We start from the raw sequence: 10847 nt of genomic DNA on the forward strand, positions 1-10847 counted from the left end.
ATTTAGGCGCCTCCCGTTTTGCTAGCCGCTTTATAGGGCCCGTTTTTTTTCCTATTTGAAATTTTCCTTATACAGTCCCCAAAGGGAAAAAAACAATTTAAAGTTTTAAATTTTTTTTTAAATTTAAACCCAGAATTTGCGGAGGATATAAAAAAAATGATTTGGGTAGTTCTCACACCTTTTTTTTAAACCCAACTGAATTTTTGATTTACCCCGGCGGGCCCCTGAGTTCCCGGGAAATTTTTCATTTTTCCCTACACTCAAGGATTTTGTCTTTTTTCATTGAAAGTGGTTTCCCAATTGACCTTTACGCCGGGTTTATACCAAGGCCCTTTACGCTCTTGGGGTTTTTAGCTAAAAAAAAATTTTGGGAAGTGGAAAGGGGGTTCGGGTTTTTAAAGGGGACCTCTAAAGCAGGGTTTCAGGGGTCTGGAAATCTATAAAATCTACTTTTAAATATTTGTATTTCCCTAGGTATAAGGGAATTTTGTGGTAAAAGGTTATGAATAGTTTTTTCATAATGTTCGAAAGCCGTTATTATTTTTTTTGTTTTGAAAATTTTTTTTTTTAAAATTAAAATTACTAACGGGTTCATTCCCCTCAAGGCATAAATTCTTTGAATATAAAATTTTAACAGTGTTTTTTCTGGTAATCACCGTTTTTTAAATTTTTTTCAAGCAAAAAAAAATAAATTATAAAAATTAATGAGCAAAAATCCATGGTCGGGGGTTCTCCCCGGCTATTATCCCCTGTCGCGTGCAAATTTGGCCTTCAGACTTTGGTTGAAATTTTCGGACCCCCTTATTCCCCCCGGGTAATCCCTTAATTGCCGAAGGACTGTCATAAAATCATCCCAAAAAAACCCCCCTTTAAATTTGGATGGTTTTGAAAAGTTTTCCACGTGCCCCCCGGGTTTAAGTTTAGGAAAAAGCGATCCCGATTTTAAGGAAACCCTTTTTAAATTAAAAAAAATGCCCAGTTACGTGTGACGAAAAAATTTCATGTAGCCCCGCCTTTAATCCTTTTACGGGGGGATCTTGTGTTTGGGGACATGAAAGTGATTTTTTTTCGCAATTTTTAAAATTTAAACATTTTCATTAGATAAAATTGATGATTCAAAAATTTTATCGCCCAAAATTTTTTTCGCAAAAAAGGAATGCCAATTTTTGGAAAATTAAAGTCAAAAATTGGGGGAAAACAGGGTTTTTTAAATGTTTTTTGAAAATTTTATGCCATAATATTAGGTTTTTCAAAAATGTAGGAAAGGTGTTTTCTGGGGGGGAATATCAAAAAAAACAATGAAAAAATTTAAGGTTTTTTTTGTCCTTTAAAAATTTAAACTTGTAGAAAAAATTTTTTTGAAATTTCCCCTTCTGCTTTATTTCAACAAAACGGAAAATTTTGGTTTTAGAACCCCCGACCTTCCGTAGCCAGTGGATGGCTTCCTCACATGAAGAAAACCCTTTCGAAAAATTCAACGCCCCGAGTGGGGGCTTCGAACCCACATCGATGAGGGGAAAATGGTTTGAAGGGTACGACCCCTTAAAAATCGGCCACGGAGGCCCGGTTTCCCAAATGGCCATTTATCCAAAATGGAAAACCCGCATTTTCCCCGGATGAAAAGTCTCAGATTGTTGGTTTTTTCCCCCCCCCAAGGGGTGAAGGGGATATTAGAAATGCTCTCGTCCCCCTGCGTCCGTTGTCCGTTTAGGGCCGTCGGGGGTCCCCAAAAATAAATTTTTGGAGCATAACCCCCAAAAAATAACCCTTTTGGGGGGTTTTCTTAAAAATTTATTTCACGATAGAAAACATTGGGGGGGTGAGTGGTTTCAAAGAAAAATAACTCTACCTTGCCTATTTTTTTTGTTATTCCCCCTTTATCTTATTTCTTAAAAAAAAATTTTTTCCGGAGCATAAAAATCCAAAAAGGGAATGGAGGGATTTTTTTTCAAATTTAACACTGATTTGAAACCTTGGGAGGAAAAATGCGTTGCAAGACCCAAAAACCTGCCTTTCCTATTTCTTGAGTTATTTCCCTTTTTTTATTTTTTTTAAACATTTTTTTCCGGAAACATAACCCCAAAAAAACTGGGGGGTTTTTTTTCAAACTTTAAACACTGATAGAAACAAATTGGGGGAAGTTGCAGGGTGCAAGAAAATAAAATCTAAATTGCCTATTTTTTTTGGGTTTTCCCCTTTATCATATTTTTTTTAAAAAAATTTTTCCGGAAACATTCTTCTTCATGCATGGAAAGGGTTTTTATATATCTTGGGGACCCAAAAGTTTACCACCACGTGCGGAGTGTCGTACGCAAGGGAAAAACTAGGTCCCTAAAGGGAAAGGTTTTAAAGGGCCACTTAAAGGGCAAAGGTTTCAAGAATAAAAACCTTGTCCGGGAGCATTTCTTCTTCATGCATTGAGGGGTTTTTATATTTCCTTTGGCCCCCCAAAATGTTTTTTCCACCACGAGACGGGTGTCATGCGCCCAAAATCCCGTAAATAGGCCTTTTAAAGGGCAAAGGGCCCCACTTTGAGGCCAAAGGTGTTTTCAAGAATACTTTTTCCGAAGCATTTTTTTCATGCATGGAGGGGTTTTTTTTATTTTTTAAATTGGGAAAATTTAAAACCCATCATGGACGAAGGTCCTGGCAGTTTCCCCCCCCTTTTGAATTACCCCCTTTGTTGTTACTTTAAATAGGTTTTTTGTAACTTTTTTTATTAAAAGGGGTTGGGAAAAACGGGGGACCACTTTCTGTAGTACAACCCAAAAATGCTTTTTAAACCAAAAATTTTTAGGTGTATTTTGCCCGTCTCTTCCTGATAAAAAATTTTTGTGTGGACTTTTCAATTTTTTTTTTTTTTTTTTTTTTTTTTTTTTTTTTATAAAAATTAACTTCCCTTAGTTTTACTATTTTTTTAAATTATATTGTAAAATTTTTATAATTGGGCCCTAGGGAAAAAAACAAGCCACTTTTCGTGGTTCAGCATAGATGTTAATCTCCAGTTTTAGGTGGGATTTTATTAATTTTATTATATATAAAGGGATCTCACAGTTAAAGGGGTTTTTTTTTTGGGCTTTTTTTAAAAAAAAAAGACTTTAAAAAGTTTTCTAAACAACCACAAAAAATTAAAATTTTATTTGCAATTTCAGCCCGCTTGGGGTTAAAAAAATTTGCTTTTACGGGCCCCATATTGTGACATTTTTGGAAAACTTGTTCCCTGTTAGCTTTCCCCTTAATTTTTTTTACAGTGCCCTTTAGAAAAAAATCATAGTTAACTCTTCTTTAAAATTAAATAAAATTTAAAAAGTAAACCACCTCAATATGACTTATTCTTTTTCCACATCTTTTAAAACCCCCCTTTGGGGCCCCCATCCTTCAATTATGATATGCCCCGGGGGGGGGGGAAAATTTGCCATGTCTGAAAGGCTCTTGTTTTACATGTATGTACAAACAAAAGTTTTACATTTTAAAAAAAATTAAAATGGATAAGTTTTTAGCAAAAAAAACTCCCCAGATATAGAAAAATTAAAAATTTTAAAAAACCCAAAAAGATCTGTGTGCAGTGTAAAATTGTGTTGTTTTTTTTTTACAATTTAAAAAGTAAATGAACCCTTTTTTTGCAACCCTTTAAAAATTTATGAACTTTTTAATTTTATTCAGCAAAAACTCCATTGGATTTTTTTTGACCTAATATCTTTTTTTGTTGTAAATGTTAAAAAGATGCTTTTTAATTTACTTTTTAAAAAAACCACTATGTTTTTCACTTGAAATGCACCAGAATGACCAAAAAGGTTGTGGTTACACCAAAAATTTTTGGGGGGACCCCCTACCCCCCATGCAGGAGGGGCACCCCTCCCCCAAACCCCCCCTTTTCTGTCAGAAAAAAATAGTTCTCAACATGCCTTCAGAAAAAACCTGGGTTTTGAACCCTGCAAAGACAGTCTTAAATACTAAAAGAAAACATTAAGTTTATTATTTTTAAAATTTTTCAGTCCCGGGGGAAAAACAAAAAAATTTGGAAAAATCTAAAAAATTTCTATTTATTTTTTAACGAAAATTTTAAAATTTTTTAAAAAATAGATTTGCTTGTTCCTGACTTTAAAATTTTTATTCAAAACGATGAGAAAATTTTTTCGGGGAGGCAAGCATTGAAATCATCCCCCGGTTTTAAAGATAAAAAAATTTTGTTCCTCTTTGTAAAAAACCCTTCTCCGTTTTCATTTCGATTTTCCGGGCCCCTAGCCCCCCCCAAAAAAACTTAAAACCCCTTTACATTTTGGTCGTTTAAAGGTGCTTTCTTTCAAATACGCGATTTTTCCGGAAGAGGGTTTGGGGAGAAATGTCTGATGTTTTTTTTGTCTCTAAGACCCAAAAAAAGGGGAAAGCGAGAAAGTAAAACCCGTAAATGTCTTTTTAAAACAAAGAGGGAATTTCGAGGAAGTATGTAAGGAGTCCCCTTTCCTTTGGTTTTTGGGTTATTTGGTTTAAATGGGTATTGAATTTTGAATGGGAGGGGAAAATAATTGGGAAAATCATGGGTTTGGGTTTGTCAGCCCGGGGGCTTTAGGGCCAGCCGTTTTGAGGTTTTAAAGGGGAATAAACATTGTTTTTCGCCCCAGTACATGCCTAATTTTTTAGTATTTTATTTTTTGGTTTTAAAACGGTTTTTAAAAAAAATTTTAAATTAGAAGGGAAAAAAAAAAACAATTTATCTTTGTGATCCTTTTATGTTGTTAAAAAAAATAAGGGATTTTGGGAAAAGGAATTTCAAAAAATTTAAAATTTCGTTTGGAAACAATAACCTTTTAAGGTAAAAATTTCATCTTTGGGCCCTCTTTTTTAAAATTTTTTTGGCAATTTTTTAGGTCGGCCACCTACCACATTTAACAAAAACCAAAATATGGGGGAAATGGAACGCTTTTTTAAAAAAGAAAAAGAGGGGGCCTCGTGGCCGGGGGGGTTTAAGGTCGCTGGGCTTCCAATCACTTTCCCCCCACCGGGAAAGGGGGTTTTAGCCTTACTGGGGGGGTTTTATGTGAGGAAGTTTATTCCAAATTTGGGTTGCGGAAGGGCGGTGGTTTTAACCCCGGTGCCGGGTCTTGGGTGAAAAAGGCAAGGGGGGGCAAGGGGTACCGCCACCAAACCAAAGGGGGGAAAGTCGGAATGAACCCATAAGGGGCGATGTGATGTTTAAAAACCCCCCTTTTTGGGCGGGGTGTTTTTGCCCAAACGACATTTTAAAAAATTTTTCTTGGAAACCTATGGGCAGATTTAACCAAAATTTTACAGGAATGATTGGGTTTGGGTGCCTTTCAAAATTGTTCAAAGGGAATTTAATTCCCCAATGAACTTTTTGTTTTCCTTTGGGATCCAAAAGAATGAAAATTTAAAAATTTCTTTGTCCAAAAACCCAAGATTTTGCCTTTTATTTGGCAAATTTACATCATTTTAGGTCCCCTATGAAAATTGTTCAAATTTTGTCCCTGTGGGGGAAAAGAGGCCCCCCCCTGGGGGTCCCGGTTTTACTAGACTTTTATAGGAAAAAACTTTAAAAATCTTTATTTTCCGGGAAGGCCAAAAGAGCCTTGATTTTGGCATGGGACCTTTTTCTAATTTTCTTTGAAAATTTTTTTTTGTTTCGCCCTTTGGGTTTTAAAAAAAGGGGCCCCCCCCCGGGGGGGCCCGGTTTTCCAAGGTTTTTAGGAAAAAAAAAATTTTTTTAAAAAAAAATTTTTGTCTGAAACCACAAGATTTGGCCATAAATTTGGACTTTTTTATTTCCTTTTGGTCCCCTACCAAGAACTTCAAATTGGTATTTCCCGGGGGGAAAAGAGGGCCCCGGGGGGGGTCCCAAAATTTTACATAGTTTTTATAGGAAAAAAATTTAAAATCTTCTTGCCCGAAAAATGAAGGGCCCAGGCTTTTTTTATTTTGGATGTTGCCTTTTCCTAGGGTCCTCTACCAAAATTTTACAAAATTTTGCCCCTTTGGTTAAGAGGCCCCGCCCTGGGGTCCAAGGTTTTTCTTGACATATATATGGAAAAATTTTTTTTAAAAAACCTTTTTTTTCCCGGGAAAATTCAAGGGCCCAGGCTTTTATATTTGGTATGAGCATTGCCGGGACATCTCTAATTTTGGGTTGTTCTAATTTTTCCCCCTGGGTTTAAAAAAAGGGGGCCCCGCCCGGGGGGCATTTTTATTGGTTATTTTAAACCCGAAAAAAACTTTAAAAAATTATTTGATCTTTTTATAGACTGTTTTTTTAATTTTATTAAATTTTTCAAGTAGGGGGAAATTGCTGTGGGCCTTGCCTACTGACCCCTGTCCTGTTTTTTTTTAAAATTTAAGCATTGGGAAAATTTTGGGTGACTAGGGATACAGTTTTGCATACAGTCTTAAAAATGACTTTTAGTGGGCCAAAGAATGTGAAACCCACCCAAACCCCTTTTTAATATTTTAGCATCATTTTAAAATTTAAACATGTAGCTCAATACCCGGGAAGTGATCCGGGTCTCATAACCCTTTGTTTTTACCCGTGCGTTGAGTAAATTTCACTTTTTAAATTAGATGCTTATAAAATTCTTTAAATTTTAAAGTAGTTTCAGGATAATGGTTTCCCGTTTTTTCCTGACTTTGCTGATGAGGTACAGTGGATTCAAATGAAGAAAGAATGTTTCCGTTTAGTTGGGAGATGGACCCCCGCAGAACAAACACTGTGTTCACAAAATCTAGAAAAGAAGAGGGTATGTCTGAAATGCAATGATAATTTTTACTTTCTTTTCAGAGCTTTGAAATTTAAATGAAAGGGCCCCTTTACCCGTTGGTATGTTACACTTTCCTAATTTATGAAAAAAACTCCCCGTATCCCCGAGTTATAAAAAAAAATTCTTCAGTACATATTCCTTTTTACTTCTTTTTTTCAGGGCCCTGCCGGGGGTTTCGGGCCCCTGACTTCAAATCACTTTCCCCTCTCGATGTGGGTTCGACCCTCCTCGGGCGTTGGGAAATTTTTTCATTTTGAGGGGAAACCATCCCGTGGTTAGGAAAGGGCGGTGGTTTTTTCCCAGGTGCCCGGGCGTGATGAAATAAGGGACGGAGGGGGCCCCCTGGGGTCTTTCTCCAACCCCAAATGGAAAAATTTGCAATTTTACCTTTTTAAATTTTGGTTTCCCCCCCTTCGAAATTTTAAAACCAACCAAAAAAAAATTAAAAACTTTATTTTACTGCTTTAAGCATTATAATTTAATATAACAAAAACTGTGAATACAGCATGGAAACGATTTGAAAATTTATTTTAGCAAAATGATGTATTTAAAGGCCATTTCCCAAAAAAATCTTTTTTTTTTTTGTGGCCCCAACACTTTTTAGCGGGGAAAAACAAAGAAATAAAAAAGGGTATCCCCTTGCCCTGGCGTCGGGGTCTTTCCCCGGGCCCCGCCCTTTGGGTTTTAAAATTTTTTTTACACTTTCTCTTTTTTTCCTTATCTCGGAAAAAGTAGACGGATTTGCTTTAAACTTTAAAAAGTTTTTCCCCATCTTTACCCCCCCCTCATTTTAGACAAGGGCCAAAAACTCTCACTCCAAAACGTTTTTGAATTTTTCCCCCCCTTTTTTCTTGAATTTCAGGTTAAAAATTTTGATGCATTTCACTCTATCTCAGTTATTCCAAATTTGGGTTTAATTCAAACTGAAAGCAGTTGGTTTCCCCTTTATTCCCACATATAGACACAAGGCCATAATTTTGGTACCAAATTTAATTTAATTATCCCCCCCCATTTTCTTAGATTTAAGGGTTTTAAATTTTTATGCACTTTCACTATATTAAGTTATTTCTTAATGGATTTTTTTTCAAAATTAAATTTGGGTTGGGCAAATTTATCACTTATAGCGTAGACACAAGGGCCAATTCTTGCAACCCGTATTTTTTGAATTATCCCCCTTTTTACTTAACTTTAGGTTAAAGTTTTTATACACTTTCACGGGGGCTTTTGTTTTTACTAAAAGGGGGTTTGGGTTCAAACTTAAAATAATTGTTTCCCCCTTACCACCCAAAAATTTATATTTAAAACCCAAAGGGGCATAAAAATTGGCCCCAATTGTCATGAATTATGCCCCCTTTTTCTTTTGAATTTAAGGTTAAATTTTTTTGCAATTTCCCCTATATCTCAGTTATTTCGAAATGGGGGGGTTTGATCATTCAAACTTTTAAGTAGTTGTTTAACCATCACCCACATCATATGACAAGGGCAAACTTTGCACCAAATTTTTATGTTTTTTGGGCCCCCCCTTTTTCTTTTTAATTTTTAAAATTAATTTGTGTTTGATTTAAATTTTTTAAATTTTTTACCCTCCCCCCTTTTTTTACCCCTTTTTTTTTTTGCACAGACTCAAAACTATTTTTGGGTATTTTTCATCCAACATTGGGGTCATTTTTAAAATGCAGTGGGCCGTTCCAGTTTCCTCAAAAATGTGCCCAGTTTTACTATCCGCATTTAAATAGTTGGGGCGCGATGTCCCTGTGACAGTTTGTTTGTTATGAAAAATTGTTTTATCTTGAATTCCTGGGTTTTTGTAATTAGTATTTAGATATTTACTTTTTTTGAAAATTTGAAATTTAAAACCCCATAATGCCTTTTTAGTTCTCTTTGAGCCCTGAAAATGCTCAAGGGGAGCTTTGTGAACCCGGCCCCTTGTCGAAGTCCGCGTTCAAACGTCCCTTTAACCCTTTGCCTTGTTTTGAAATCTAGAGGCCACAGTTGGGCCCCAATATTTTTTGAAACTTGGTTTAGAATGTTTTTTTTGATGATTTTATTTCCAAGTTTGAAAATGGGTCATGTGGGGTCTAACTAGGTTTAGAAGGCAGAAACAAAGGAAAACTGGTTAACCCGGGCTGGAAATCCACCGGTTTTTAAATTTGGAAAAATCATGAGAAAATTGGGCAGAAAAGTTTGTCTTGATGATCTCTAGGCAAATGTGAACGGGTCATCTTGGGGGCAAAACTAGGTAACCCCGTCAAATCAAAAGGGAAAAACTTTTTAAAATTTTAGAGGCCACTTTTTTTGACCCTACCCTTTATTTAAAAATTGGGGCAGAATGTTTTTTCTTGGTTTTATTTTTTTTTGCCAAAATTTTAAACTGGGTCATGTTTGGTTTAAAACTAGGCCATAAGGCTTGATCAAAAAAAAAATCTTGTTTTCACTATATCCCAAGTTTAAGTTTGAAACCCCGTGGAATCCCGGTTTTAGAAGTCTGTCTTTTATGAAATTTTAGGTAAAAATTTTATCCCGGGGGCATGTAGGGGGTTTTAAAAATTGGTCACCCAGGCAAATTTTAAGGGAAAAAAGCTTGTTAAAACCAGAGGCACATTTTTGACCCGTTTTTCATGGGAAAAAATTGGTCAAAAATATTTAATTTTTGTTATCTTTAAGACAAGTTCAAAAACTGGGTCATGTGGGTGTAAAACCTAGGTCAGAGGGCCAAAGTTTAAAGGAAAAAAACTTTTTTAAAACTTAAGACCACATTTTTTAAATTTTTAAAAATCATGAGGAAAATTTGGGCAGGGAAAGTTTGTCTTTATGAAAACAATGCCAAAAAAAAAATAGGGGTCAAACTAGGGTCAAAAACTAGGTAAACCCCGTCAAATTAAAAAAAAAAAATGTGTGTGCTTTAGGGGCTGGGAAATTTTTTACTGGGGAAATTTTTGAAAATTTGGGTCAGAATTATCTTTTTTGAAGAAAAAACAGGTCAAGGGTTTAATATAGGTCATCTAGGGTTTTAAAAAAAAGGGTTTCCCGGGTTTAAAACAAAAAACCTTGGGGTATTTCAAAGTGGGGTGCATTTTACCCCTGGATGTTCGTGGAATTTGAAAAGTTTGGGTTTTTCTTGTAAATCCCAAAACCAAGTTTGGGAAAATTTGGGGTTTTCTTTGATTTAAAAAAACTAGGTTACACGTTAAATTTAAAGGGAAAAAATTGGGGGGGTGAAAATTATAAAGGGGTGCAATTTTCATTAAAAGGCATGAAAATTTGGGAGGAAGATTGTCTTATTAAAACTTGGTTGAGTTTTTATCTTTGGTTTATAATTTTGGGCAAAAACTAGTCACCGGTCAAATAAAAGAAAAAGCTTGGGTTTTCATGTAGGGGGCCCCTTTTTGATTCAGTCATTAAAAATTTGGGCAGAAAATGTTTGTTATCACCAAAATCTTGGAAAGGTTTGGGGTTTGAATTTTTTGGGGAAAGGGGCCCCCAAAAAAAAGGCCACTAGGTCAAATCAAAGGGGAAAAAATTTTTTACACTTTAGGGGGGGCCCCCTATTTTCCTCTAAATTTTAAAGAAAATTTGGGGGGAATTTTATCTCCTTTAAATCTCAGTGGGTTTTTTAAAATTGGGGGCAGGTTGGGTCAAAACCCAGGTAAAAAGGGCCCAAAACAAAGAAAAAAACTTGGGTTTTCCCCTTAGGGCAATTTTTGCTCCAGTCTTCATTTAAATTTTGTCAGAATGTTTTTTCCCCTTTAAAATGGGTAATGTTGTGTCGAAAAAGGTTTACTAGGCAAAAATGTTTTTCAATGTTTTTGGGGGGGTTTTTACTTTAGGTGAGGACTTAGGGCCCAAAATGGCCCTTTGTCTGGACAATATTTTTACTTTTTTTGAAAAGTGAAGGGCTTTTTTATGACCAGTGGTGACAAAAACAGTTTTTTTTTGAGGATGGTTTAAAAATGAAAAAGGTAAATTAAAATGTGATAAAAATGACTTTGTTCAAAGGGTTTAAAATTTAAGTTTCATTTAAAGTTTAGATTTATGCCCCACATTTATTTTCTAAAATCTATTTAAAATGTGCATTTTTTA

Source organism: Mercenaria mercenaria, chromosome 15 (genome assembly GCF_021730395.1).
Source record: "Mercenaria mercenaria strain notata chromosome 15, MADL_Memer_1, whole genome shotgun sequence".
In the NCBI taxonomy this organism is placed as follows: Eukaryota; Metazoa; Mollusca; class Bivalvia; order Venerida; family Veneridae; genus Mercenaria; species Mercenaria mercenaria.